This window comes from Monodon monoceros, unplaced genomic scaffold, assembly GCF_005190385.1.
Source record: "Monodon monoceros isolate NGI ecotype Baffin Bay Population unplaced genomic scaffold, NGI_Narwhal_1 Super_Scaffold_9, whole genome shotgun sequence".
Taxonomy (NCBI): domain Eukaryota; kingdom Metazoa; phylum Chordata; class Mammalia; order Artiodactyla; family Monodontidae; genus Monodon; species Monodon monoceros.
In genome coordinates this window covers 55,546,573-55,573,415 of record NW_021703786.1, presented here as the reverse complement: position 1 = coordinate 55,573,415, position 26,843 = coordinate 55,546,573, and the positions used below count along the sequence as shown (strand labels likewise).

At 42.1% G+C, this 26,843-nt stretch overlaps 1 protein-coding gene across 2 annotated transcripts in view; it reads left to right on the top strand.

Moving 5' to 3' along the window:
• Positions 1 to 26,843, top strand: part of MYO1D (myosin ID) — a 344,440-nt gene that overhangs the window by 262,662 nt on the left and 54,935 nt on the right. The gene's annotated exons all lie outside the window — the stretch shown is intronic.

Here is a 26,843-nt window from a genome sequence, read left to right as displayed (position 1 = left end):
CTCTTACCTGATACAACAACAACAAAAAAAAACCAGACAAAATATATGAAACAATAGTTTTCTGGATACTAGATATCAGACAGCAGTGAAGGATGGTGATCCATGAGAGCCAGAGAACAAATGAGGCGAGCCCTACAGCTGCCCTAGCTTACTGCCTTGAGAGAATATCCAGGCTGTGGCACAGGGAGGGGGAACCACTATGGAGCCTGGGGCCTGGGAGACTAAGGCCACTGAAGTTTACAGGTCAGAGTAACAGAGGAGAGAGCTGCACAGAAAACTGGAGATCTGCAAGGGCCTCTGTTAAGTATCCACCAGAATACTGATCAGCACATGTTGTTAGAAAACCACCTGAGGACAAAAGAACAATCAGGAGGGCTAGAAGGAGCAGTGCCTGGTACTCACAGAGAGTGGGGAGTAGTACCTGTTCCCAGCAGCCAGACTGGAAAACCTCATTAAATATAGTACTCAGAAGGATCTTGCTTCAGTAGTGGGGAATAATTGGCCCTAGACTGAGCACTGCTCTGGTTTCCTCTAACAAATTTGAAAGTAAGACCCAAAAGGATCAAATTATTTCCAAGTAACTTAACTGCAACCCAGAAAAAGCTCAAGAATATTTATAGGAATACAAAATTATCCACCGTCAAGTAGGTAAAATTCACAATGTCTAGCATTCAATCAAAAATTAGCAAGCCTGCAGAGAAGCAGGAAAATGAAACCCATTATGAGGATAAAAATCAATCAGAACCAACCCAGAACTGCCACAGATGTTAGAAATAACCAACGGGACATTAAAATAGTTATTATCACTTTATTATAACAGTTAAAGACATGGAAGATATCAAAAAAGACCCAAGTCAGACTTGTAGAAGTGAAAACTATGTCTGACATGAAAATACACTGGATGGGATTAATAGCATATTAGACATGGAAGAAATCAAAGATTATTATTAATAAAGTGAACTTGAAGACATAGCAATAGAAACTATCCAAAATGAAGCACATAGAGAAAATAATTTTTTTGAAAAAGGAACAGATCATCAGTGAGCTATGGGATAACTTCAGCCAGTCTAATATATGGGTAAATGAAGTCCCCGACCAAAGGGGGAAGACAGAAAAAAATATTTAAAGAAACAATGGCCGAAAACTTTCCAAATTTGATGAAAATCTCATAAACCAACAAATTCTAGAAATTACACCCAAAAAATCATGAAGGAAATTACACCAAGGCATATCACAATCAAATTGCTCAAAACCAATGATAAAAATAAAAACTAAAAGGCAGCCAGAGGAAAAAGACACATTTTATACAAAGGAATAAATATAAGGCTGTAGCAAATCTCCCATTAGTAACAAAAGTGAGAAAGCAGACAACATCTTTAAAATACTGAAGGAAAAAACTGTCAACCTACAATTCTATACCAATTGGTAATAGCTTTCAAAAATGAAAGTGAATTAAAGATTTTTCAGACACACAAAGGCTGAAACAGTGCATTTACCAGTAGATTCACAGCACAGAAATGTTAAAGAAAGTCCTTCAGGCAGAAAAAAATATGTATACCAGATGGAAATACAGATCTCCACAAACGAATAAAGAGCACTAGAAATAACAGCTACGTGGGTAAATATATAAGCTTCTTTCCTTGTTACTTCAATCTTTTTAAAGGCAATTGTTTAAAGAATGACAGTAACAAAGTAATACGGGTCAATTCGTAAATTGACCATAACCAACCGAATTGTTCCTGCCCCTAATAAGAGAGTTTCAAAAATGTGAAGCAAAAACTGATAGAACTACAAGGAAAAATGGAGAAATACACAATTATAGTTGTAAATTTCAGTGCCCCTCTCTCAATAATTGATAGAACAAGTCAACAGAAAAATAAGTACACATAGGGAAGACCTGAACCACACTGTCAACTGAATTGACCTAATTGACATTTACAGAACATTCTGCCTAACAGCATCAGAATACACATTCTCTTCAAGTACATAGTTGCCAAGACAGACCATATTCTGGGCCATGATACAAGTCACAATGTAAAGGATTCAAGGTCCCTGCCATAATGAAATAAAATTAGAAATCAATAACAAAAAGATGGCCGAAAAATCTCCAAATAAGTAGAAGGCAAATAACACACTTTAGAGCAACACGTGGGTCAAAGAGTTGATTAAAATGAAGGATAGAAAGTATTTTGAACCGCATGAAGATGAAAACACAGCATATCAAAATTTATGTAATGCGGGCTTCCCTGGTGGCGCTGTGGTTGAGAGTCCGCCTGCCGGTGCAGGGGACGTGGGTTCGCGCCCCGGTCCAGGAAGATCCCACATGCCGCGGAGCGGCTGGGCCCGTGAGCCATGGCCGCTGAGCCTGCGCGTCCAGAGCCTGTGCTCCGCAGCGGGAGAGGCCACAGCAGTGAGAGGCCCGCGTACAGCAAAAAAAAAAAAAAAAAAAAAATTTATGTAATGCTGGTAAAGCAATTCTTGGGTGGAAATTTATAGCACTAAATGCCTAGAACAGAAAAGGAGAGAGGTCTCAAATCAGTGAGGTCGGCTTCCACTTCAAGAAACTAGAAAAATAAGAGTAAATTAAACAAAATAAGCCAAAAAAGAAGACAATAAAAAATCAAAGCTGAAATCAATGAAATAGAAAGCAGAAAAACAGTAGCAAATATCAGTGAGACCAAAATAAAATAGATCAGCATCTAATCAGATGAAGAGGAAAAACAGATGACACAAATTACCAAATCAGGATGAGAGAGGTGATATCCATACAGATTCTACAGATATGAAAAAGATTAAAAGGGAATATTATTATTAACATTTTATGCCAGTAAATTTTGACAGCTTAGATAAAATGGGCAAATTCTTTAAAAGGCACAAACTACACCAAAGCTCACACAAGAAGAAATAAATAACCAGAATAGTTCTTTGTCTATTAAGGAAATTGAATTAGTAGTTAAAACTTTCCCACATGGGCTTCCCTGGTGGCGCAGTGGTTGAGAGTCCGCCTGCCGATGCAGGGGACACGGGTTCGTGCCCCGGTCCGGGAAGATCCCACGTGCCATGGAGCAGCTGGGCCTGTGAGCCATGGCCGCTGAGCCTGCGCGTCCGGAGCCTGTGCTCCGCAACGGGAGAGGCCCGCGTACCGCAAAGAAAAAAAAAAAAAAAACTTTCCAGCAGAGAAAACTCCAGGTCTAGGTGGCTTCATTGGTGAATTCTATACATTTAAGGAAAAAATACCAGGTATATGCAAACTCTTCCAGAACACTGAAAAGGAGATGCTTCCCAACTCATTCTATGAGTCCAGCCTTACCCTGATATCAAAACCAGACAAAAATATTACACGAATAGAAAACTACAGAACAATATCCATTGGGAACATAGATATAAAAAATCTAAGCAAAATTGAGTATATCCACTTCAGCAGTATATAGAAGGAAAAATCAAACCCAACAATATATAAAACGAATAATACATTATGACCAAGTGAGATTTATCCCAAGCGTGCAAGGTTGATTTAACATTCAAAAATCAATCTGTGTAATTCACCATATAAATAAACTAAGAAGAAAAACCATAGGACATCTCAATAGATGCAGGAAAAGCATTTGATAAAATCCAACATCCGTTTCTGATAAAAACTCTCAGCAGACTAACAATAGAAGTTAACTTCCTCAATCTGATAAAGGGCATCTGTGAAAAGTCTTTCACCGTGTTTAATGGTGAAGGGTTGAATGCTTTCCCCCTCAGACAGGATTCAGCACAACTGGATATTTTTAGGATGGTTACATTGTCTGTTTTGGATAATTGTATTAATTGGATAATTTGTATTGTCACTTTATAGTGTCACTTTGGGAAACAGTGGGAGTTTTTTTAAAAGTTAAACATACCTAATCCTCCTAGGAATTTACCGAAGGGAGAAATGAATGCATATAAGCACGTAAAGACTCATACACAAACGTTCATGGCAGCTTTATTTGTAACAGTCAACTACAGGGAATAACCCACATGTCCATTAACAGGTGAATGGGTAAGCAAACTGTGGTATCCATACAGTGGACTCCCACTCAGCGATAAAAGGAATGACTATTGATACACGATGCCACATGGCTGAATTTCAAAATGAACGCTTGGTCAAAGAAGCCCACCTTAAAAATGTACATACTGTGTGATTCCGTTTCTATAAAACTCTAGAAAACACAAACTAAGCTACAGTAACAGGAAGCACATCATAAGTGGTTGCCTGGGAAAGGAGGGTAGGTGGGGAGGAGGCAAGAAGAAAAGATTACAAAGGAGAACAAGGAGACTTGTGGGGGGCAGAGGATATTTTGAGCGTGGCCGTGCTTTCAGGGTATATACACATCTCAGAACTTTTCCTGTTGTACGCTTCGAATGCGTGGAGTTTATCAGCTGTCAGTGATGCCACAGTGAAGCTCTTAATAAGCTTGGAACTGGGCTCTAGAGTCTAGGGAAGGAGGTCCAGGTGAGATGGGTGAGTGCGCTGGGGGTAGAAGAAAACAGCATGAACAGAGCCATAAAGGGAATACTTGAAAATACATGGGCTCTGTTCTGAGAACAGTGAGAAGTAGTCCGGTGTGGCAGCCTCAGAGGTTGTACAGAGGGAGTGGCAAGAAATACTAGAAAGGTATGTAGGTGTGACCAGATTGTCAAGGAACTTGAAGGCAGTGTCATGAGTCTGAACTGATGCCAAAGCAGGAGGAAGTTGCCGAGGAGAACATGTAGAGTGAAAAGAGGGACCAGATTGGAACCCTAGGCAAATCCCGTGTTTAATGAATGGGAAGTCAAAAGGGTAGAAGGAGACTTGAGGGAAGTAATCTCTTGGAAAGAAGAGGACAGCATGATCAAATGCCTCAGCGTAAAAGGAGATTAAGACCCAGAAAAACCCCCAAGAAAGAATTAATCAAAAAGATTGAATGGAAGTATAGTCTGATCTTTAAAATGTTAGCTTATCTCTTTCAATTCTAAATTCTATGACTTTACACTCAGAAATTTAATTTTTTTTTGGTACTGTACCAGTTCAGGAAAACCAGCTCCAGATATCTCTTTAGTGAGTGAGAACCTGAAAGTCCAGATGTAGATGTTCTAAACTTGACCGGCCAGTGCTGACTCCCCGATGAGCAAGGTTCTGAAGTTGTTATTCTTCCGCTAGGTGAAAGCAGTCATTCTGCAATTGGGAAACAGTGGTTGATCCTATGAGATCAGGGTATAGTTTTCAAAGCTTATACACACCCCATCTCCCGTGGGACGCTCTGTTATTTGACGGCAGCTTATTGGACCTCTCATGTGGGTTGGAAAAAGAACTTAAGGGACTTCCCTGGTGGCGCAGTGGTTAAGAATCCGCCTGCAATGCAGGGGACACGGGTTCCAGCCCTGGTCCGGGAAGATCCCACATGCCGCGGAGCAACTAAGCCCGTGCACCACACCTACTGAGCCTGCGCTCTAAAGCCCGCGAGCCATAACTGCTGAGCCCGCGTGCCACAACTACTGAAGCCTGCATGCTCTAGAGCCCATGCTCTGCAACAAGAGAAGCCACCACAATGAGAAAGAAGCCCACGCATTGTAGCAAAGAGTGGCCCCCGCTGGCCACAACTAGAGAAAGCCTGCAGCAACAAAGACCCAATGCAGCCAAAATAAATAAAGAAAATTATTTTTTAGAAAAAGAACTTAAGGCCGCGAACAAAGGGAAATAGTTTTACAAAGTAACTTGTTTTATGTATATGAGCTTTCAGAGCCATATTCTACTACTTTCTTATATACAATTTCTGCCAATTGTTTCTTATATTTTATAAACCCAAGCATTCTAATAGCTAACTCCAGGGTCTCTTTGAAACTTGTTTCTGCATCTTAAAAGTCATCCCATCTGTTGGATTCTTATTTCAGTGCTATTTTCAACTGTCACTAGTGGAAGCTAAATCATATTCACTATTTTGTGACTAGACTGAATCCTGGGTAAATAAACTCAGCATTGTCAGTTAAATGATAGCCATCTGTTCAGAAGAACAGAACTCAAACCTGAAAGTATACCTTTAGCAAAAGGAAAGGTGTAAAAATAAACATCTCAGCACCCGACAAACCTTGGTTAATTGTTAGATATTACACATCATTCCTGTTCTAAGTCACTTAACCTTTCTAGAAGAGAGGCAGTAATAAATCAAAGCTGGTGTTTATCACATTGAGAAGATGTGAATATTAACTCCCGGAAGCACATTCCTTAGCCCCTGGCCTCTACCATCATATCACGTAGTCCAGGTGGGTGGTTTAGATATCCTGAACAGTGTGTGAGGCGCTTTTGATATGTGTTACAGAATTTTATTTAGGGTTTTATACTGTTCAGAAAACTTTTTCACCTTTGTTGCATAAAAGATTAGACAGTTACAGTCGTCCCCAGGAACCCTTGGCAGGTGACTCTAAAAGCAGATTCCTGGGGACTTCCCTGGTGGCGCAGTGGTTAAGAATCCACCTGCCAACACAAAGGACACGGGTTCCAGCCCTGGTCCGGGAAGATCCCACATGCTGCGGAGCAACTAAGCCCATGCGCCACAACTACTGAGCCTGCGCTCTAGAGCCCACGAGCCACAACTACTGAGCCCATGCGCCACAGCCGCTGAAGCCCGTATGCCTAGAGCCCATGCTCCGCAACAAGAGAAGCCACAGCAATGAGAAGCCTGTGCACTGCAACGAAGAGGAGCCCCCGCTCGCTGCAACTAGAGAAAGCCCGCGCGCAGCAACGAAGACCCAACTCAGCCAAAAATAAATAAATTTATTTTAAAAAATAATTTAAAAAAGTAAAAGCAGATTCCTGGGGACTTCCCTGGTGGTACAGTGGTAAAGAATCCACCTTCCAGTCCTCAGGGGACACGGACTAGATCCCTGGCTGGGGAACTAAGATCCCACATGCCACATGGCAACTAAGCCTGCACACCATAACTATTGATCTCGCCAGCCTCGACAAGAGAGCCCATGTGCTGCAAACTACAGAGCCCACGCACAGACGGAGCAGACCGTGCACCGTAACGAAAAGATCCCACGTGCCTCAACAAAGATCCTGTGTGCCGCAACTAAGACCCATCGCAGCCAAAATAAATAAATAAATAAAAATAAGGAAAATAAATAAATATTTTTAAAATAAGTAAATAAATAAATTAATTGCAGGTTCCTGAATGTGCTGTCCTTTGTAGCTTCCATCCTGGATAGAGGAGTAAGAAGGTCAGGAGACCCAGGTTCCTTTAAATATAAAACCTTATGGTTTTAAAGAAAAAAACCTTATGGTTTAAAAACTTGCCATCAGTTATAGTGCTTGGAACCTAAAATAGCAAATAGGGCAGAGTAGCACGCTGCCAGTTCTACAGTGTTCTTCGTCTTGCACATTTGGGAAAATAGATTTTTTTGGACATGCTTCCTCTTCCTTCTGCCTGACTCTCCCCTGATCTACCTAGCAATGAGTTAAACTTATTGCAGTTTTGTTCTCGGATTGTATTAGCAGATTCCCTTTAGTAGTAAAAAGGAGTCAGATATAAGGCTTTTTGTGGCTTTTAGGTTCCTGTCTGCCTTGTTTCTGCACCTCTGCTGTTGTCAGATCTCTCAGACAAGGGCACTGATTGACCACAAACCAAAACAAAAAGATGCTCCCTTGCTGGTAAGCATCATTGGAACCTAGCTTTTAAGAAGTCCTGTTTCTTTCCGGTGCTGTGGGTATGCTGAACCCGGGACTGATGGCTGCTAGAGGTAGTTGAGCAGATAACCATCTTGGGAATTCTGGAGTCCATGTGATGAACTTATTCCTCACCCCTCAATCTAGCTTTCATTTCTCTGAAGAGCAGTCACCTAGACACACTCCAAAGAAAGGAACAGGAATCCTTACCAGATAATGGATGGAAAACGATATTAGGAGAAGCCCGCCCCAGACGGAATGGTGAGTGAAGGCCAGGGCATACGATGGAAAGAGGGGACCTGCAGAGCAGACAGAGAACTCAGTGCATCTAATCTAATAGGACTGAAATAAGAAGATCGATATCTTGGGCTTCCCTGGTGGCGCAGTGGTTGAGAGTCCGCCTACCGATGCAGGGAACACGGGTTCGTGCCCCGGTCCGGGAAGATCCCACATGCCGCGAAGCGGCTGGGCCCGTGAGCCATGGCTGCTGAGCATGCGCATCCGGAGCCTGTGCTCCGTAACGGGAGAGGCCACAACAGTGAGAGACCCACGTACCGCAAAAACAAAAAACAAACAAACAAAAAAAAAGATCGATATCCTTAAGTCACCCCAAAAATCCCTTTCCCAGTTGTATGTTATCACACCACATGTATATTTGATGTTGTTTAACCAAACAAAATTGATTGTAAACGTAAAACTTATAATAAAACCTCACTTGTTTCTATTTTACTCATTCAAAATTTTCATCAGTAAGGAAAAGGATGCAAAAGAAATCAAACGTAAGACTTTGTAGCTTGAGGCTCCTGCCTAACGAGTTTTTAATGGATTGGGCTGTACACACAAGGTCAGTCAAAGGTGGCAGGGGTGGAACTGCAGGAGGTATGAAGGACTTTGGGCCTGGACCAAAAGGAACCTCAGATTTAGAAACTTGTTAATTATTTCAGTTTTGCTATAGATTATTATCATCATGCTTAGTATTATGTGAAACAGTCTATAAAGTCTGGATTTTTTTTCATCAGAATGAATGCTTTAGGTTTGATTTCTATATATCAGTTTTTCATTGCTTTGATTAATGAAAATAGTAGTAGTAACTACTTCTTAAGGTCCTATTATTATATCCATTTATTTACATAAATTATAGGATTTAATCTTCAAAGTCACTGTACTGCAGCGTAGACATTCTTATCCCCATTTTACAGGTGAAGAAATGGGTTCAGAGCATATAAACGACTGACCCAAGGTCGCAAAGCTAATTAAGTAGCAGAGCAGAGTCAGAGTCAAACCCAAGTTCTCTGACTGTAAAACTCATGGTCTCTGAAAGTCACTGTCTTCGTGTGAAGACCAGGAGCGTAAAAAGCTTGACAGGGACACGCGTCTTGACTTTCAGAGAGCTTTAGCTGTACCGCAGCTTGTATGGCTTTGCTCTCCTTTCCTCAACCTGTAGAGTGAGCCCCGACTCAAAAGTGTGAGACTTTCTGTAGATAAGTTAGATGCCAGAGATACAGCAAGACACCCCTCCTTCCCGCACTGAGTTTACAAATAGATAACAAAAAGCAATTACAGTTCTGCTGAGAACCATGCAGGTGAACTGAGAAGTGCTGTGAATAAGGTTTGCTTTAAAAAATTTTTTTTAAAAATTAGGAAAAGACTTGTAGGAAAATATTTAGCCTAATCATGAGAAGAATTTGTGGAGAACTTCCTATTTTTAGAAGAAATAAAATTGAATTTCTTTACTCAACGAATTATAATTCAACCTAATTCAGGCAAAACTAGCTAGTTTAGCAGAATTTTATCTTTTTTTTTTAAACATCTTTATTGGAGTATAATTGCTTTACAATGCTGTGTTAGTTTCTGCTGTATAACAAAGTGAATCAGCTATATGTATACATATATCCCCATATCCCCTCCCTCTTGCGTCTCCCTCCCACCCTCCCTATCCCACCCCTCTAGGTGGTCACAAAGCATCGAGTTGATCTCCCTGTGCTATGCGGCTGCTTCCCACTGGCTATCTATTTTACATTTGGTAGTGTATATATGTCCATGCCACTCTCTCACTTCGTCCCAGCTTACCCTTCCCCCTCCCCATGTCCTCAAGTCCATTCCCTATGTCTGCGTCTTTATTCCTGTCCTGCCCCTAGGTTCTTCAGAACCTTTTTTTTTTTTAGATTCCATATATATGTGTTAGCATACAGTATTTGTTTTTCTTTCTGATTTACTTCACTCTGTATGGCAGACTCTAGGTCCATCCACCTCACTACAAATAACTCAATTTCGTTTCTTTTTATGGCTGAGTAATTCCATTGTATATATGTGCCACATCTTCTTTATCCATTCATCTGTCGATGGACACTTAGGTTGCTTCCATGTCCTGGCTATTGTAAATAGTGCTGCAATGAACATTGTGGTGTACATGACTCTTTTAGAGTTATGGTTTTCTCTGGGTATATGCCCAGTAGTGGGATTGCTGGGTCATTTGGTAGTTCTGTTTTTAGTTTTCTAAGGAACCTCCATACTGTTGTCCATAGTGGCTGTATCAATTTACATTCCCACCAGCAGTGCAAGAGGGTTCCCTTTTCTCCACACCCTCTCCAGCATTTATTGTTTGTAGATTTTTTTGATGATGGCCATTCTGACTGGTGTGAGGTGATACCTCATTGTAGTTTTGATTTGCATTTCTCTAATGATTAGTGATGTTGAGCATCCTTTCATGTGTTTGTTGGCAATCTGTATATCTTCTTTGGAAAACTGTCTATTTAGGTCTTCTGCCCATTTTTGGATTGGGTTGTTTGTTTTCTTGTTATTGAGCTGCATGAGCTGTTTGTAAATTTTGGAGATTAATCCTCTGCCAGTTGCTTCATTTGCAAATATTTTCTCCTATTCTGAGGGTTGTCTTTTCGTCTTCTTTATGGTTTCCTTTGCTGTGCAAAAGCTTTTAAGTTTCATTAGGTCCCATTTGTTTATTTTTGTTTTTATTTCCCTTTCTCTAGGAGGTGGGTGAGAAAGGATATTACTGTGATTTATGTCACAGGGTGTTCTGCCTATGTTTTCCTCTAAGAGTTTTATAGTGTCTGGCCTTACATTTATGTCTTTAATCCATTTTGAGTTTATTTTTGTGTATGGTATTAGGAGGTGTTCTAATTTCATTCTTTTACATGTAGCTGTCCAGTTTTTCCAGCACCACTTATTGAACAGGCTGTCTTTTCTCTATTGTATATTCTTGCCTCCTTTATCAAAGATAAGGTGACCATATGTGTGTGGGTTTATCTCAGGGCTTTCTATCATGTTCCCCTGATGTATATTTCTGTTTTTGTGCCAGTACCATACTGTCTTGATTACTGTAGCTTTGTAATATAGTCTGAAGTCAGGGAGCCTGATTTCCTCCAGCTCCGTTTTTCTTTCTCAAGTTTGCTTTGGCTATTCGGGGTCTTTTGTGTTTCCATACAAACTGTGAAATTTTTTGTTCCAGCCCTGTGAAAAATGCCATTGGTAGTTTGATAGGGATTGCATTGACTCTGTAGATTGCTTTGGGTAGTATAGTCATTTTCACAATGCTGATTCTTCCAATCCAAGAACATGGTATATCTCTCCATTTGTCTGTATCATCTTTAATTTCTTTCATCAGTGTCTTATAGTTTTCTGCATACAGGTCTTTTGTCTCCTTAGGTAGGTTTATTCCTAGGTATTTGACTCTTTTTGTTGCAGTGGTAAATGAGCATGTTTCCTTAATTTCTCTTTCAGATTTTTCATCATTAGTGTATAGGAATGCAAGAGATTTCTGTGAGAATTTTATCTTGTATGCATCACCCTGAGTAGTCTTTGCCAACTACTGATACAATTGTTTCCTTTGTTTCCTGTAAACATCTTTTTTGGGAATTCTTAGTTGGCACTGAGATTGTACCTATAACTGTGTACATATGTGAATTCTCTTCACTTATACCAGGTGGTGAAAGACAATGGAAAATTGTCTGTAACACACTGAGAGGAAAGTATTGTCAACCTATAATTCTTTACCCAGCCAAAGTATTAATCAGGTGTGAAATTAAAAAACCAAAACAAACGAACAAGGGGAAAAACATGGTCAGAGAAGCAGAGGCTTTTCACACACCCTTTCATAGGAAATTTTCCGAGGATATATTCCCACAAACTAAGGTAATAAAACCAGAACGAGGAAGACGTGAGGACCAAGATGTAGCAGATCCAAATCAGGAAGGAAACAAAGCCTGAGCGGCAGCTGTGGTTTAAACTTGGCAGAGCCATCCGTCCAGATCAGAGCGAGCAGATAAGAGGGCATCAGTGAATGGTCCCTGGGGAAAGGGGGACTCATGGGTTTATATTTTATCCTTAAAAAGCTAGACCATGACGACAAAAAGCAATTATAAATTCCAAGGGGGAAAATAACATTCAAGACAGAATATATTTTGGGACATTACTGAAGTAGTGAATAATAATTACGTGGTTGCAGTAATAAAACACTGCTTGATTTCCAACTTTTGGAATTAATCTTAGTCAAAGCAATTGCTAAGCATGGAAGCCTTTGAAATGTTACAGAACACTGAGTTGATAATAATCAATATTTTTTTAATGCCTTCTATGTTCCAGGCACTGTTCTGGATGAGGGGATACAGTGAACAAAAGAGCTCTTAATGCTCACATTCTAGAAGCCGCGGGGTGGGGGTGGGGCGGTAAACAATAAACACATACAAATAAGTAAGAGAGTGTCTAGAGTAGCATGAAGATAAACAGGATAACATGAGAGCGCATAGCTAGGGGTAAGAGGTTGCTTTTGCTCACACAGACCTTTCAGAAGGAGTGATGCTCCAATTAGGATTCCAAAGATGAGGAAAAGGAGAAGATCCGGGGTGTTACCAGGCTGAAGAGCAAAGGCCTTAAAGCAAGAATGAACTTGTGATGGTCAAAAGATAAGGGGAGGGAGATGCAAGAGGGAGGAGATATGGGGATATATGTAGATGTATAGCTGATTCACTTTGTTATACAGCGGAAACTAACACACAATTGTAAAGCAATTATACTCCAATAAAGATGTTAAAAAAAAAGATAAGGGCCAGTTTAGCTGGAGCAGAGCAAATGAGGGGGAGAGTGTAAGAGTGTGGATGTTAGAGAAAGCCCAGACAAGATCATTGAAGGTTTTATGGGCAATAGTGAGGGGGTTGCAATAAGAGACCACTTTTTAACAAGAGGAGTGATGTGATGCGATCTGATTATATTTCAGAAAAATCACGCTGGCTGTTATGTAGAGGACAGATTATAGCGAGATAAGAGGTGCTGGTCCTGGAGAGAGAAGGTGATGACTTGCACTAGTGTTTTAGCAGTGGGGACGGTGAGAATATATTTTGGAGACAGCGATGACAGGACTTATGTGAGGTGAAAGGGAAGGAGAGGTTTCATCTCTGGCTGGAGCACCTGGTAGTTGGGGTAGCGTTGACTGAGAGTGGGATATTTGGGGTAGGAGCTCCTTTTGGAGGTAAAATCAAGAGTCCATTGTTGGAGATGTTAACAAAGGAAATACTCTCAACCTCGAGGAGGTGCAAGTATTTGGGAGGGAGGCAGAAGTGCTAAAAGGATAGAGATGCCAGGATCCTCACCTTATACAGTGAGCAGTAAAAATATGGTTTCTTATTGATGCAACAAAGCAAAGGATGCCTATATTGTTTCATGTAATAAAGAGAGTCCAAAGTGATACAACCATATTGATTAAGTTACAGATGAGGGGGGCAAGAGGAGGCTATTAGTGATACAAATGCAGATGTGTTATAAAAAGAAGTCAATGGATAACATCTAAAATTGGTAAATTAAGAAAGAACTCTATGAGCAGATTATTAAGTGATTGGAGCAAACCATCAAAAGAACTAAAAATAAAAGCAATTTAAAAAAACAAGCATGAAAGAAGGGAACAGTGGGTCAAGGGACTGTTGCTTTTTTTTTTTTTTTTTCAGTCCTCTGTGTGGGTTATTTCGTTAAAGAATGAAAGGGTAATGTTTTTAATGGCCTCAACAAAGTCAGATTTTCTGCATATGGCGTGGAAGTCCTTTTTGGTTTCCCAAAATTAATTGAACAGTGGGGAAGGAGGGGGGTATTAAAAGTCTTATTTCTCCAAAATAATACCAAGAATCTTCCACTTAAAAACATGCAGGAAGGTGGGTGTGCTACCAGGTGTCAAAAGAAAAGGTTAGTCGTCTGTTCCTTTCTTGACCTGTAGGTGTTTCAACAATTCTAATTTAATTTAATTCTAATTTAAATCATGTTCCGTGTCCTCTACCACCTTCTAGAGAACCATCCAAGCCCCCACCAGAATTTACGGTTTTTCTGGGCTATTTGGCCAACTTAATGGAATGGAGAGTCCCAGGAAAGGAAGAAAGGCTGGAGACAGAAGGCAGTACAAAGGAGCAGAGTGGCAGCCACAGAAACAGACACTTAAAAAGTGACTGTGGGGACTTCCCTGGTGGTCCAGTGGTTAAGACTGCGTGCTTCCAATGCAGGGGGCGTGGGTTCGATCCCTGGTCAGGGAACTAAGATCCCGCATGCCGTGCTGCACGGCAAAAAAAAAAAGTGACCACGGAGGGGAGGGCCACGCGGGGGGTTGCAATCTATTGCTTAGCTGGAGATCTGTGGTCAATTCCTTGGCCACGTATCTATCAACAAAAGTGTCTTTACCCACCCGCCTGCCTCCTCTCTCCCATCCCTCCAGCCCAGCAAGCTGAGGACACACTTGCCGCTGACTCACCTGCTCTAGCATAAATGGGGAAGAGACCCTTTTAAGACCTCTTCTGAGTGATGTTCTGAGTTACTCTCAGGAGAAATTCTCTTCTGTGTGCTTCTGTTTGCTTTTCTCTCCACCCTCCTAGCCTGTTTGTTACTGTGACTCCTGCTTCTCCTTTTGCCCCACATTCTCCCTCCCAGACCCCTTCCTCCCTGGAACCACCCTTTCTGTAGCCTGGGCTCAGCTACTTTCCCTCACCTCCTCCCCTGCAACAGACATGCGCACTGGGTGGCTGACATCCATGGAAGATTAGTTACAGCATCGATGGACACCCTTAGGATGTGCGTGTTTTAGGAAGAGGAATGTTGTGTTAAAATTCCATCCAGGTTCCGTCCCTCACTCCTTTAATATTTAACTTAATGCCTGAGACCCCAAAGCGTGGCATTATAATATCCATCTGTGCACAGAGTAATCCCATCAAACTCGAATTTCACCCAGTCTTGTGGATTTTCTGGAACTTTACAACAGAAGCTTTGAAAGCGTGAGCAATGTCAGCAGAGCCTTAAACAGCGTGATAACCTTAGCTTACGGTGGATGTGCGCTGGTAGGAGGAAACTCTCTCATTCCCATCTTACAACCAAGAAAGTTTGACTAAACATCAGGACAGGTTTTTGACTGTCAGAGACTGATGAAATGATGGGAACTGCAGCTATAACTGCTTTCCATCCTTAGTGAAACCTGAAAATAGAAGTCATATTATATTGTTGCCCGGGAGCAGATCAGGTAACTTCTGAGGTCCCTCTGCTTCTCGGTTCTGCTCATCTTTCACTGGCAATTCATGGAGTATCGTGAGACTGTAGGGTTGGGACGAGCTTAAAGATTCCAACCAGTTCCAGGCAATGGTCAGACTTCAACAGAACTCATCCCTGACTGCTTACTAATTGCTCTGTTTGTAAGGACCTCCAGACAAATCGATTGCACAGCTCCTTTGGTGATGTATTTAATGATCTTAAATATCCCACTCAGGAAATTTGGTCCTCTTCCTAAACCGAAATTTCCTATGCTTTGGTTTCTTCTCGTTCTCAGGGACTGTCGGAACAGCTGTCACCATCTAGTGACTCACCTTATGATACCTTCATATACTCATCTGACCTTTTATCTCCTTCATTCATGGGTCTTATTCTCCGGCTCTTTAATATATTCAAATTATTTGTGCTCAAGATCAACAGCAGTTGGAAAGCAGTCATAGTGGGGTGACTACTGAGTTGTGTCTACTTCCTCACTCTATAAAGTTACTGGAAATTCAGTTTAGCGTGATATACCAATCATTGACCAATCATTGCTCATCACTCCCAGATGCATGCTCTGAGAGACAGGAAATTCACGCTACTGGGCGTGCACGCCATTGCTCACCCAGGGGGAGGTGGCATTTCTCAGTCTCAGTCTGAGAAACCTCCTTTCGCTTCCCTTAGGTGCTCCCCATTATAAGAGACGGGTTAGATTGGGAGGGGCCCCGCACAGGAATGTCACAGGTATCTTGGCTATAGCAGACGCCAACACAGAGTCTGTGTGCAAGCCTGAGAGCGAGTTACAGTCCAAGAGGCCTTGAGTGCCCTTGGGCCCGAGACAGCTCAGAACCCTCCAGAGATGAGTCACCCTTCGCAGGTTCGGCATTTTGGCCTAGAGCGACACCATCCCCAGTGAACAGTGGAAGTGAAATATGCCTCTTACTGTCTCCACCGCTGAGAAAACGAATTGCTCATATTAGTTTTCTATGATACCAGGACAGTCAGTGGCTCGGGAATAAAACGCTGTAGTCATGAACATTTATTGACAGCACAGACCTCAAGGTATTTATCGAAAAGCTATCAGATTCTCTAGTCATGGAATTGATTTATTATCAATGAACATTTACTGAGCGCTTGTGACACAGGAAACACCCTTCTGTACATCGTGGGTAGCCACACGCATCCTTCAGTCCCCGACCCCCTAGCCTTGACAGCCAACATGAACCCAGACGAGTGCTGGTGCCCCAGTGAAGTCTGTGTTAAAGGTGCGTGAAAGCACAGAGGCCGGAGCCCCTAACTCTGCCTGGGAGAGTACAAGGTGCTGTTCTTCCAGCTGGTCTGGAAGCACTTGTCCAGCAGAGAGGCAGGGAAGGGCTGAGGTAGGGCACCGGAAAGCACCGGAAAGGCAGGTACCTCGCAGGGGCTGATCTGGGTGGGACAGATTGACAGGCACCTTCTATGTGAAATGACCGTAGGTCCTCGCTTGCCGGGGACAGTCGTGGTTTATGGCTATTGCCCCAACATAATAATTAATAGAGCTGCCTCTTTTAACTCTGAAGAGCGTCCCAGACAGATGATCGGTTACACGGCCACCTGACGTATACACTGTGCAGGTGGGCTTAGTAGGTTTTGTGAAGCAGTGAACTGATCAGATTTGTGTTCTGGAAGGATAGCTCCAGCAGCTGTGAGGAGGACAGTTTGTAGAGGGAAGAGACTAGAAGCAGAGAGAGAAAGAGAGAAGTAGAATTAGATACCACCTGCCTTGAAAACTAACTCTGTCCTAACCATATTCCAAACACAAGCTTGCCTAAGTGTTGGTTATAAGAACATCTCTGTCTCCAGTTATAATTTCTTGAACAGCCTCAAAGCTGCATAGATGTTCTGCATGTGTCTTGGTCTTTTAAATTCTTGGTAGTTTTCAGAAGTTATATTAGCAATGTATCTACCGACCTGCCTTTTTTTTTTTTTTTTTTTTTTTTTAACAATATCACAGAGACGAAGATTCTGAGAAATTCTTGGGGGGGAAACATCTCCAGACTTCCTTGGAGAAAAGGTCTCTGCAAGGTAGAGGAGCTCTGATTTGCGCAAGTTTGTGTTAAAAGGTCACATGCTCTTTTGATAGGAAGCTGCTCCTGGCATTTATTGTGACATTCCTTTGAATGGCTTTCCTAGTCTTACAAACAGGTTTTACCAAGCCACCCACACTTCTCAGGTGTTTTCTCTGAGACAGATGACTTGGGCTGAGGTGTCAAAGCCATGGAGCTGAGTTAATTGGACCTGGAGACTAACCAGGAACAGTGGCCTCATTAGCACCCCTGAACTAACCCAGCACAGCCTCATTGCACAAGGCACTTCCGGTAAATGCACCTTGTAGGTGGATGTCTGTGATCACCCACATCTGGGGCATGTATGCTTCCTTCCTATGGGGCTGCTTGGACAGGCTGACTAAGCATGGTGACAGCATGAGACCCCGCAGCGGCCAAGTCATCTGGAAGGGCCTGGAGCCCAACTTACCAACATGTTCGTGCTTGAGAAGCAGCGTGCTGTGGCCGAAAGAGCACAGGCTTTGGACTGAGACTGGCCCGCGTTTCAGTGCATCCCTGGACGAGACACCTTGGGTGTTTTCTTAAACCTCTGGGTACCTTATAATTCATCATCCACGAGTGAGGATCACAATGCCTGCTTTGCATGTTGGTGGAATGGGGTTAGTCTAGCCAAACGACGAGCACAGCTGTGGCACGTAATAGGTGCTCAGTTGATGGTGGCTGAGTTTATTCCTGTTGTCATCATGATTATTACGGAATCGGTTCTGTCCCAATACAGCCATTCGTCCGACAAGTACTTTCTGAGCACATATTACTTGCTGAGCAGCGTCCTCTGCACCAGGGCCATAGCCATGAACAAAATAAACAAGGCTTCCGTCCTTAGGATACTCAGACACCCTAATTCACCTCGTCTTCCTTCATTCACTTTTTTTTTTCAGTTGTTTTTAACATGTTTTATTGTATGTAATTCTTCAACATTCTTTTTTTCGTATCCTTTTCCATTATGGATTATCACAGGATATTGAATATAGTTCCCTGTGCTCTACAGTAGGACCTTGTTGTCTGTCCTCTTCATTCACTTCTTAATTTATCAGCTTCTGCCCCCACTGCCACTTGTTACCCTTTGCCAGTGTCCCCTTACCCTCAGCCAGAAACTCCTGTCTCCTCAATACTTTTACCCCATTAACGCCCCCGAAAGGCCAGCATCTGCACCTCTTCCTCACCTGCAGGCACACCCACTTCCCTTCACAGGTGGTCCCAGACTTACAACCGTTTGACTTAGAACGTTTTGACCGTATGATGGTGTGAAAGTGATAATCATTCAGTAGAAACTGCACTTCACATTTTGAATTGTGACCTTTTCCCAGGCTAGTGATGTGCATCCCTGACTCTCGTGATGCTGGGCAGCCACGCCATCACGAGGGTGAGCCACCGACACAGGTATGACCACTCTGTACCCAGAGGACCATTCTGTTGTTCGCTTTCAGTACAGTATTCGACCAGTTACATGAGATATCCAATGCAACAGACATTGGGTTCGATGATTTTGCCCACCTGTAGGCTAATGTAAGTGTTCTGAGCATGCTGAAGGTGGGCTAGGTTCAGCCGTGATGCCAGTAGGTCAGGCGTATTAATTGCATTTTTGGCTTATGATATTTTCAGCTTACAATGGGTTTATCGGGATGTAACCCCATCGTAAATTGAGAAAGATCTATACTTCCTCAAGCAAGCGGCCCACACTACCTACCTTGGAGACGTCTCAGGTGCTAGACCTTCTGCTGGAAACTGACCCCCATTCATCTTTCAGGTTTCAGCTTAGATGACCCCATCCCCAGACAAATTTAAGTCCTCATGTTCGTGTCATCTAGTAACACCCTATTTTTCCCTCATAACACCACAGTTATAATTAATTTGTGTGCATGTGTTAATTTAGCATCTGTCACTTTCAGGAAGTTGTGAGGAGTTCCACAAGGGGAGGTCTGTGCCTGAGGACCAGTCTAGATGCTCAGAAACTATGTACTGAATGAATATTGATTTAGGAAGCCACAGATGGATTTCTCATCGCTGAAGGTGTTTGATCGTAATGAGAAACTTTGAAGCAGGTGTGTGGAATTGACCGTCAGTGCTGGTCTCCTTGTTCAGACGCCACTGGTGGTAACACAGTCCCTCCGTGAGAGTGTTTTGTGATGACCACGCCGTAGGTCAGTTTGGTCCCGAATAGATGTGTCCTCAACCACCAAACCATTGCTGGCCAAATGAAGAGCAGCTGCTCTCAGGGACAGAGGCAGCAGAGCAGGTGACTGGGAGCTAAGGGTTGAACGGTTCCGGAATCTGAGCAGCTGCTCCCTGGTCAGGGTTCCAGGGTCCAGTGGGGGTGAGGTTGAAGAGGGACAGAGGTGGGAGCTGCATTGTGAAAGTGGGTGCTGCCAGGATGCCTTCTGTTGCTACAGAGAAGAACGTTCTCTTTAAGGGACAGGTTTATTAGCACATGACAGTGTTTCCTAGATGATGACATTATTTTTAGTTCTACACATTATGCAACAGCGAGCACTGTCATCAAAGGTGATGGACTGTTTGTATAATTCTGAGGCTGGGGGGTATGTTTTTTCTAGAAGGATCACATATTCCCTCTGTAACAGTGACAACAAAATGCAGATGGGCCTTGTTGGGATTCCCTTCTGTACCCTCCCCCTTAAATGTCACATGGCCTTGAGCCTCAGATGACTCCTTAGAATGAAGTGGAACTACATGCAAGGGCCTCTGTGCCTCTTTATTTGTTTTCTCTGTGCTCACCATTACCTTCCTTTCATTTTCTAATTATCCGTCCTCTTAGTCTGTCTCCCCCATTAAACTGTAAGCTCCCTAAGAACAGGGGATGTGTCGTGTGTATATCCGAGTCATCCACTGCCCCAGCACAGGAAGCGCTAAATAAACATCAAAGGAGGGAAGGAAAGAGTCAGGTAGGCTCTGGTCAGAGGAGTTCACCCTGGGTTGTACACTGCACCGAAACCCTGACTGTAGAGCCACTTAGCAATCATTGCCAAGTGTAGGGTGTCGGCTTAGAAAGGAAAGCGACCTAACACGCTGACTGAGATTTTCCTAAGTGACTTTGAAGGAAGCTGATGTGGGATCCAGATTTGTGTGAATAATTAGAAACTTCAGAGCGAGCATAAGAAAAATCTGCCTGCTAAATGACAGCCCTCTTCTCAGCCCATTTTGACCCAGTCTGGAAGGGAAAGAAATGCAGAGGTGCGAGGTTCCGCTCCTTTTGTGCCTGGGCTCCGCTCCCAGCCTCCCACAGCAGCCAGGACCCCACGCGGTTGCTGGAAGCCGGTGTGGTTACAGGGGAAAGTGCTTCTACAGACAATCTGCTAACTGACTTTCAGGTTCTGACAGATAAAGTCAAGCAAAGCAGATTATTCCCACATAGCCTTTTTAGCCCAGCAAGAAAGGTAGTAAACCAAAATAACATCACACCAAAAAAGGCTTAAAAAACCAAATACATTAAATCGAATACTTAGTAGCTCATCTTACACCGAGACACAGCAGTTTAAGGCAGGATTGACTGTCGTGCGTGCAGTGGAGGGAGGTGGCGGGGGACAGAGAACTGCATGATTTACTGGGTCCTCATGGGTGAAGCAGCCCTTCACTCTCCTGATTCTTACTCAGTTTGAAATCGTTCCCACTGGTACCCAAATGCGTGGGCTAAGTACATACTTCTGAGCCTTAGATTAACCTCATCCTCCAGTAATCACTATGTATTTAGAAATACCTATGTTAGCAAAGAAAATTCACCCAAAAAAAGGTACCAAAAAAGATAGAAAAAATGATACACATTTGAATACATATCAGCTTCATTAATAATCAAAGGTATGTTAGCAAAACAATAAGATACTACTTTTCCCTTCAAGTCAGTGTAGTTTATTTTAATGGTAACGTTCTGCATTAGTGAGAATGCAGTAAGATTCTGCATTGGTTTATTGCTAGTGAGAGAGGTAATTGATACAGGTCTGGAAAACCATTTGCAGGCATGAATCAAAAGACCTGAAAACCTTCCTGCCCTTAAAAGGAATGAAAGGAAATATAATAGAATTTAATATTTAATGTAATAGTATTTATTTCAAGGATTACATTGTACATTTAGAGTCAGAGGAAAAAATAACATTACTAACTTTGTAATGTTCATATTCTTTGTCCTAACAATCACCTTTCAAGATATATGTCCTCAGAAGGTAATTAGAAATGTGGACAAAAATCTATATGTAAAGATGCATGTAGCAGTTATCTATAAATAGTGAAAACTGTACACAACTGAAACATTGAAAGAATATCTGAACAAATACTTGTATAGCCATGTGATGAAATTTTTTACAGCCACTAAAACTTACCCTTACAAACTTTTTGATGTCAAAAGAAAGTGCTTATGATATAATAAGTTTTTAAAGTACAAAATATTATATCCAAATTGCAATCACAACTTTGAAAAGAATATAGACATAAAAAGGAGTAGAAGAAAATATACCAAAATGGTTAATGCTAGGTGCTTTTGTTCTTACTTCTTACAATGTTTCTGTGCTTTCTAGCTTTATTTCAATGACAATCAAGGGAAAATTGTAAGAAAAAATCATTTTTACGGCAAAATTTAATCACTAGAAGGGTATGTTAAATATCAGTGTTACTATGTAAATACGTCAAAATATTAACCAAGGTTCTCTCCCGAGGATGGTGAGAGATAGTATTATGGGTAAAATTTTGTTTCTCCTGCTTTATACTTTCCTCCATTTTCCAAATTTTCTACAGTGAACATGTATGAATTTTAGAATTAGATAAAAAGAAAAAAGTTGGAAAAAATGAAAGCAAAAAAAGTGCAGAACGTATAATAGGACTGAGTTAATGACAGTAATAAATGTTGTTAGTTTGCTTGTAAAAATCTTCAAAAACATAGCTTTCTCTGAACGATTCACCAGCTAATCTTGAGAGTCAGAATTTTAACTTTCGGTGTGAAAGTTTTGTATCATGGATCATTTATTTTAGTTGTCTCTGGGTATTAAAATTTCTTTTTAATTCAAACCCTCCATAATATACATATGTTTCTCGCAGCAGGTTTCTGAGACCACTACTCCTCTAGGTTGGCTTTGTCTCAGCAGTCCTTATAAACTAGACGCTGTCTCTCTGGTGACCTGCCACGGCCATATAAATCAGTTACCATACTTATGCATAAGGAGGGATTAGGTTTTTCCCAAAATGGTTTAATATTTTAACAACAGGCATATTCAGTTTGCCACAAACACTGTTTTGCAGTCGAATGAGGTCTACTATAGGATAGCTACCCTGTTATTACATGCACAGCACTGATAAACACAGAAGGTGAAGCTGAAAGGTCAAGAAATACTTCATTTAAAGTTCTGTGGCTGGGAATGGACATAGTTTATTTACATTGCAAGAAATTGATGATAGGTGATCAATAAACGAGAAAGATATTTAAGAGAGTAGAAGGAGTATTAGGGATGGAAATAATAAAACATGATTAAAAGGTAATGGTCATAAAGCATATGAGAAAAATAAACTTAACTTCAAACAATTAAGATCCCTATTGCATGTGGATTACAAGTATGTAGGGGTTTTTTTAAGACTTTTGTAATGCAACCTTTCTTTAAGGAACTTCCACAACAGGCAAAGGGCAGGAAAGTCAAGATCACATTCAGTAATTTAAAAGCCCTTGAAGGACAATTTGGTTCATAATCAAAAGAAGATTCATAGCTGAGTAGCTTGGGCCACTAAACCTCGCTTTATTTCCTATAAAAAGGGGATAATACCTGGCCAGCTGAGGATCAGATTAAAATGTGTGTGTGTGTGTGTGCGTGTGCGCGTGTGAAAGCACACACATGAGCACACATTCTGGGGTACTTGATAAGCACATGAAGATAATAACAAAAATAGTTAACACTCATCTTATTCCAAGCTAGGCTCTATTCAAAGCACCGTACATGCACTGACACACATAAACGTCACAACTTGAGAAGGGTGCTATTATTATCCTCATTTTATAGCTGAAGAAACTGAGGCACAGAGACATTCAGGAACTTGCTCGAGAGCACAGCTAATTAGTAATAGACAAGCACCCAGGCATCCTGTACTCTAGATGCTGCTTCCTCTCCAATGTAAAGCACCCGTATTATTCAAAGCGGAAGGAGTGAAATATTTAGAAACGGAAGCACGCTTTAAAACAGAAAATGAGAGGGGCAGAAGAGACCTTGGAAATAACCTCTGTTTCCTCTCATCTCCCTGGGGATGCATCCTATAGCCGAACGAGTGAGAATTGTGGAGGGAGCCTTTTTCTCATGAAAAAGATGTTTCCTGGGCTTTCTTACTGTCAGCAGTTGTGTCATCTGACAGTGAGCCTTGAAAGGAGAACGGTTTGTCTGCCGTTTCAAACCACAGGTGCGACCACGTGATGATAGCTGCGTGTTACTTATTTTCCGTTTATCCTGCAGTGAAAAGGCACTAATATAATGTGCTTCCCTAAAGTGTGAACCAAACACTTTTACTCAAACTTCAAAGAACACTCTTCACTTCCAAAAGCAAAGTCTTTTTCCCTCGTTGCTCCGTCTTATAAATTAACTGTTAACCATCCGGTGCCCGACATTGTTTTCTGGTCCAGTCGTGCTCAGAAATAGGTTGTTTCTATTGGGCCTCGGCGCTCAAGTGTTGGAACTTACTCTTTGGAGATCAGGGCTCTGCCTCTGAGAGTGTGTCTTTTCACTGTCCAACTGCTGCCCATACAGATAAACTGTCATAAACTAGCCCAGAGATCAGCAAACTGTGGCCCACGGGCCACATGTGGCCCGCCACCAAGGTGGTTTTGCATTTTTAAATGGTTAGCAGAAAAAATCAAAAGAAGGATAATGTTTCATGACACCTGAAAATTACATAAAATTCAAATCCATTGTCCACAAGTAAAACTGTCTGGGAACACATCGGGCCCGTCCACTTACGTCTACACAGCAGCCAAGCTGAGTGGTTGCAGGACAGATTGTATGGCCTGCAGAGCTGAAATATTCACTCTCTGGCCCTTTAGAGAGAAACTTTGCCGACCCCTAACTAACAACACAGCATCTCAGGCCCCATCCAGTCTGGCCACTTTTACAAAAATAGGCTAAGCCTCCCGAGTTGAAAGGTTCACATTATTTCGCTGAGTAATAACTGCACTGCTGAAACCTCAGTCGGATTTGACACTTTGTCCCACAAGTCACTGACCATCTCTGCATTTGGCATACTTAAACTAGACCATCTCACTCTTAAGCTGCCTTAATTGGGGTGAGTGCCCTGCATTATCTGTCTGTAAAATATTTGAGGTTTCTGGGAGCACACTGTAAAATAAACAAACATCGGGCTTCCCTGGTGGCGCAGTGGTTGAGAGTCCGCCTGCCGATGCAGGGGACACGGTCCGGGAAGATCCCACATGCCGCGGAGCGGCTGGGGCCGTGAGCCATGGCCGCTGAGCCTGCGCGTCCGGAGCCTGTGCTCCACGACGGGAGAGGCCACAGCAGTGAGAGGCCCGCGTACCACAAAAAAAAAAAAAAAAGAAACAAACATCAGTTTACAGGTTCCACACAAGGAGCCTATAAATTCCTTAGATTAAGGAATGTGGCACAATTCACTTTCTGACAGACCCAAAGGCACTATGATATTCCTCTTTTCCCTTCTTTTAATTCTATGGTTTTAATGTTAGATTTTCTGTTGTTCATTTTTTTTCTGAAGCTCAGAAATTAATTGTTAACTAGCCAGTTGCTAAAATTCATTTTAAAATGTAGCTAAAACTTTTTGTTTCCTCCACCCACTGGGAGCCCCTCCTCCATTCATTCAGAGCACGTGCTTGTTGAGTGCCTACAGTACACCAGGCCTTGACCCTGTACCCAGTGTCCATCTCAGAGCACCTACAGTCCATTTCAGGGTTTGTAAAGAAACAATTGCATTAGTGTTGTTAAAAATACAGTTAGAGAGGGACTGCCCTGGCAGTCCAGTGGTTAGGACTCCATGCTTCCGCTGCCATGGGCCCCGGTTCAGTCCCTGGTCGAGGAACTAAGATCCCACAAGGCATGCAGCACAGCCAAATAAATAAATAAAAATACAGATAGAGAAAGGTTGGTGGAGATGAGCATACAGTGCCCCATGGGAAGACAGAAGGATACGTTACAGAACAGCTAGCCTTTCCATTGTCTGTCCATTCCATAAGGAACTATGTTCTCCCAGGTGTGAGGCCCCAGGTGAGATCATAGCCCCAGTCCTCCTGGAGCTTACACTCACGTAGGGCAAACCCCCCTCCCAAAACAAGTAAACAAATGAATAAAAATAGTTCTCTATAGTAGCAAGTGCTAAGGAGGAATAAACAGGGCTCTGAGACAGAGAATTAAAGGAGGTGACCTGTTTTGGATAGAGTGGTTGGAGAAGGCCAAGGGCAGAGGTGACATTTAAGTTAAGGTTCGAAAGATGAAAAGGAGCTCTTCGTGTAAAGACGGAGCCAGGCAGAAAAAATGGTAGGTGCAAAGGCCCTGAGGCAGAAAAGAATTTGGTGAGTTGAGAGAAGACCAGGAATTGGAGAGGCAGACTGTTTAGAAGGATGAGGAGTTAACCAATCCTGGGAGCGCGGTGGAGGGGAAGGAGAGGTGTGGCTCTGCGGGCAAAGGTTTAGCACAACCAGGCTTGCTGGTGGATAAGCACGTGACTCGGGGAGCCCCGAATGTGGTACTCTGCCGGGAAGAGCAGGGAGAGCAGGCTGGGACGCCGATGCGGAGCCAGATTGTGACAGGCCTCACATATCAGGCCAAGGGATTTGGGTTTCATCCAGTAGACAACAGGCAGCCAAAACGGGAATTTTTCTGTCTGTAGTTAAAAATATTTTTTTTCTGATAACAAAAGTAACTGTGTGTGTGGAAATTTGGGGAAATGTACATGAGGACACTGAAGAAAAAAGTCTGTATGCACACATGCAAACCATTGTTAACATATTTTGTATCTTCTTTTGCATACCGATACAGTTTTCCAAAAATGAGATTTTTTTAATACAGTCTATTTTATAATTGCTATTTCACTTAACATTGTAGAGCAATCATTCTGAAAATGTCTTCCTGTGTCACTCATTATTCTTTTCCAGCACAACTTTGCATACCTGTGTGGTATTTCATGCTAAAAATGAACTAAAATTTATTTATATTGTTTCATTGTCAGCCCTTACAGTTGAGCATCTAGAATGTTTCTAGTGTTTAGTTCTATAAGCAGTGCTGTGGTAATTGTCCTTAGAGGGATGTATTTATTTCTATCCATGATTGTTTCCTTAGGAATTCCTAGAAGTGGAATTGTGGGGTCAAAGGGCATATATCCTTCAAGGCTTTTTATACATATTTCTAGATAAGCTTTCTAAAGCTTGTGCCATTTTGCGCTCCCACCAGCCAGCTATCAGCGTGCCTCATGTACCAAGTTACTCCCTCAGCACTGGATTTCATTTGCCAGTTTGACAGAGAAAAAACTTCTGTATATCTGTCGTTTTCATCTACATTTTTTAAATGAAGTTGAACAGTTTCTCCCATGGGTCTACTTGTCATCTGTACATGTGCTGTGAATTG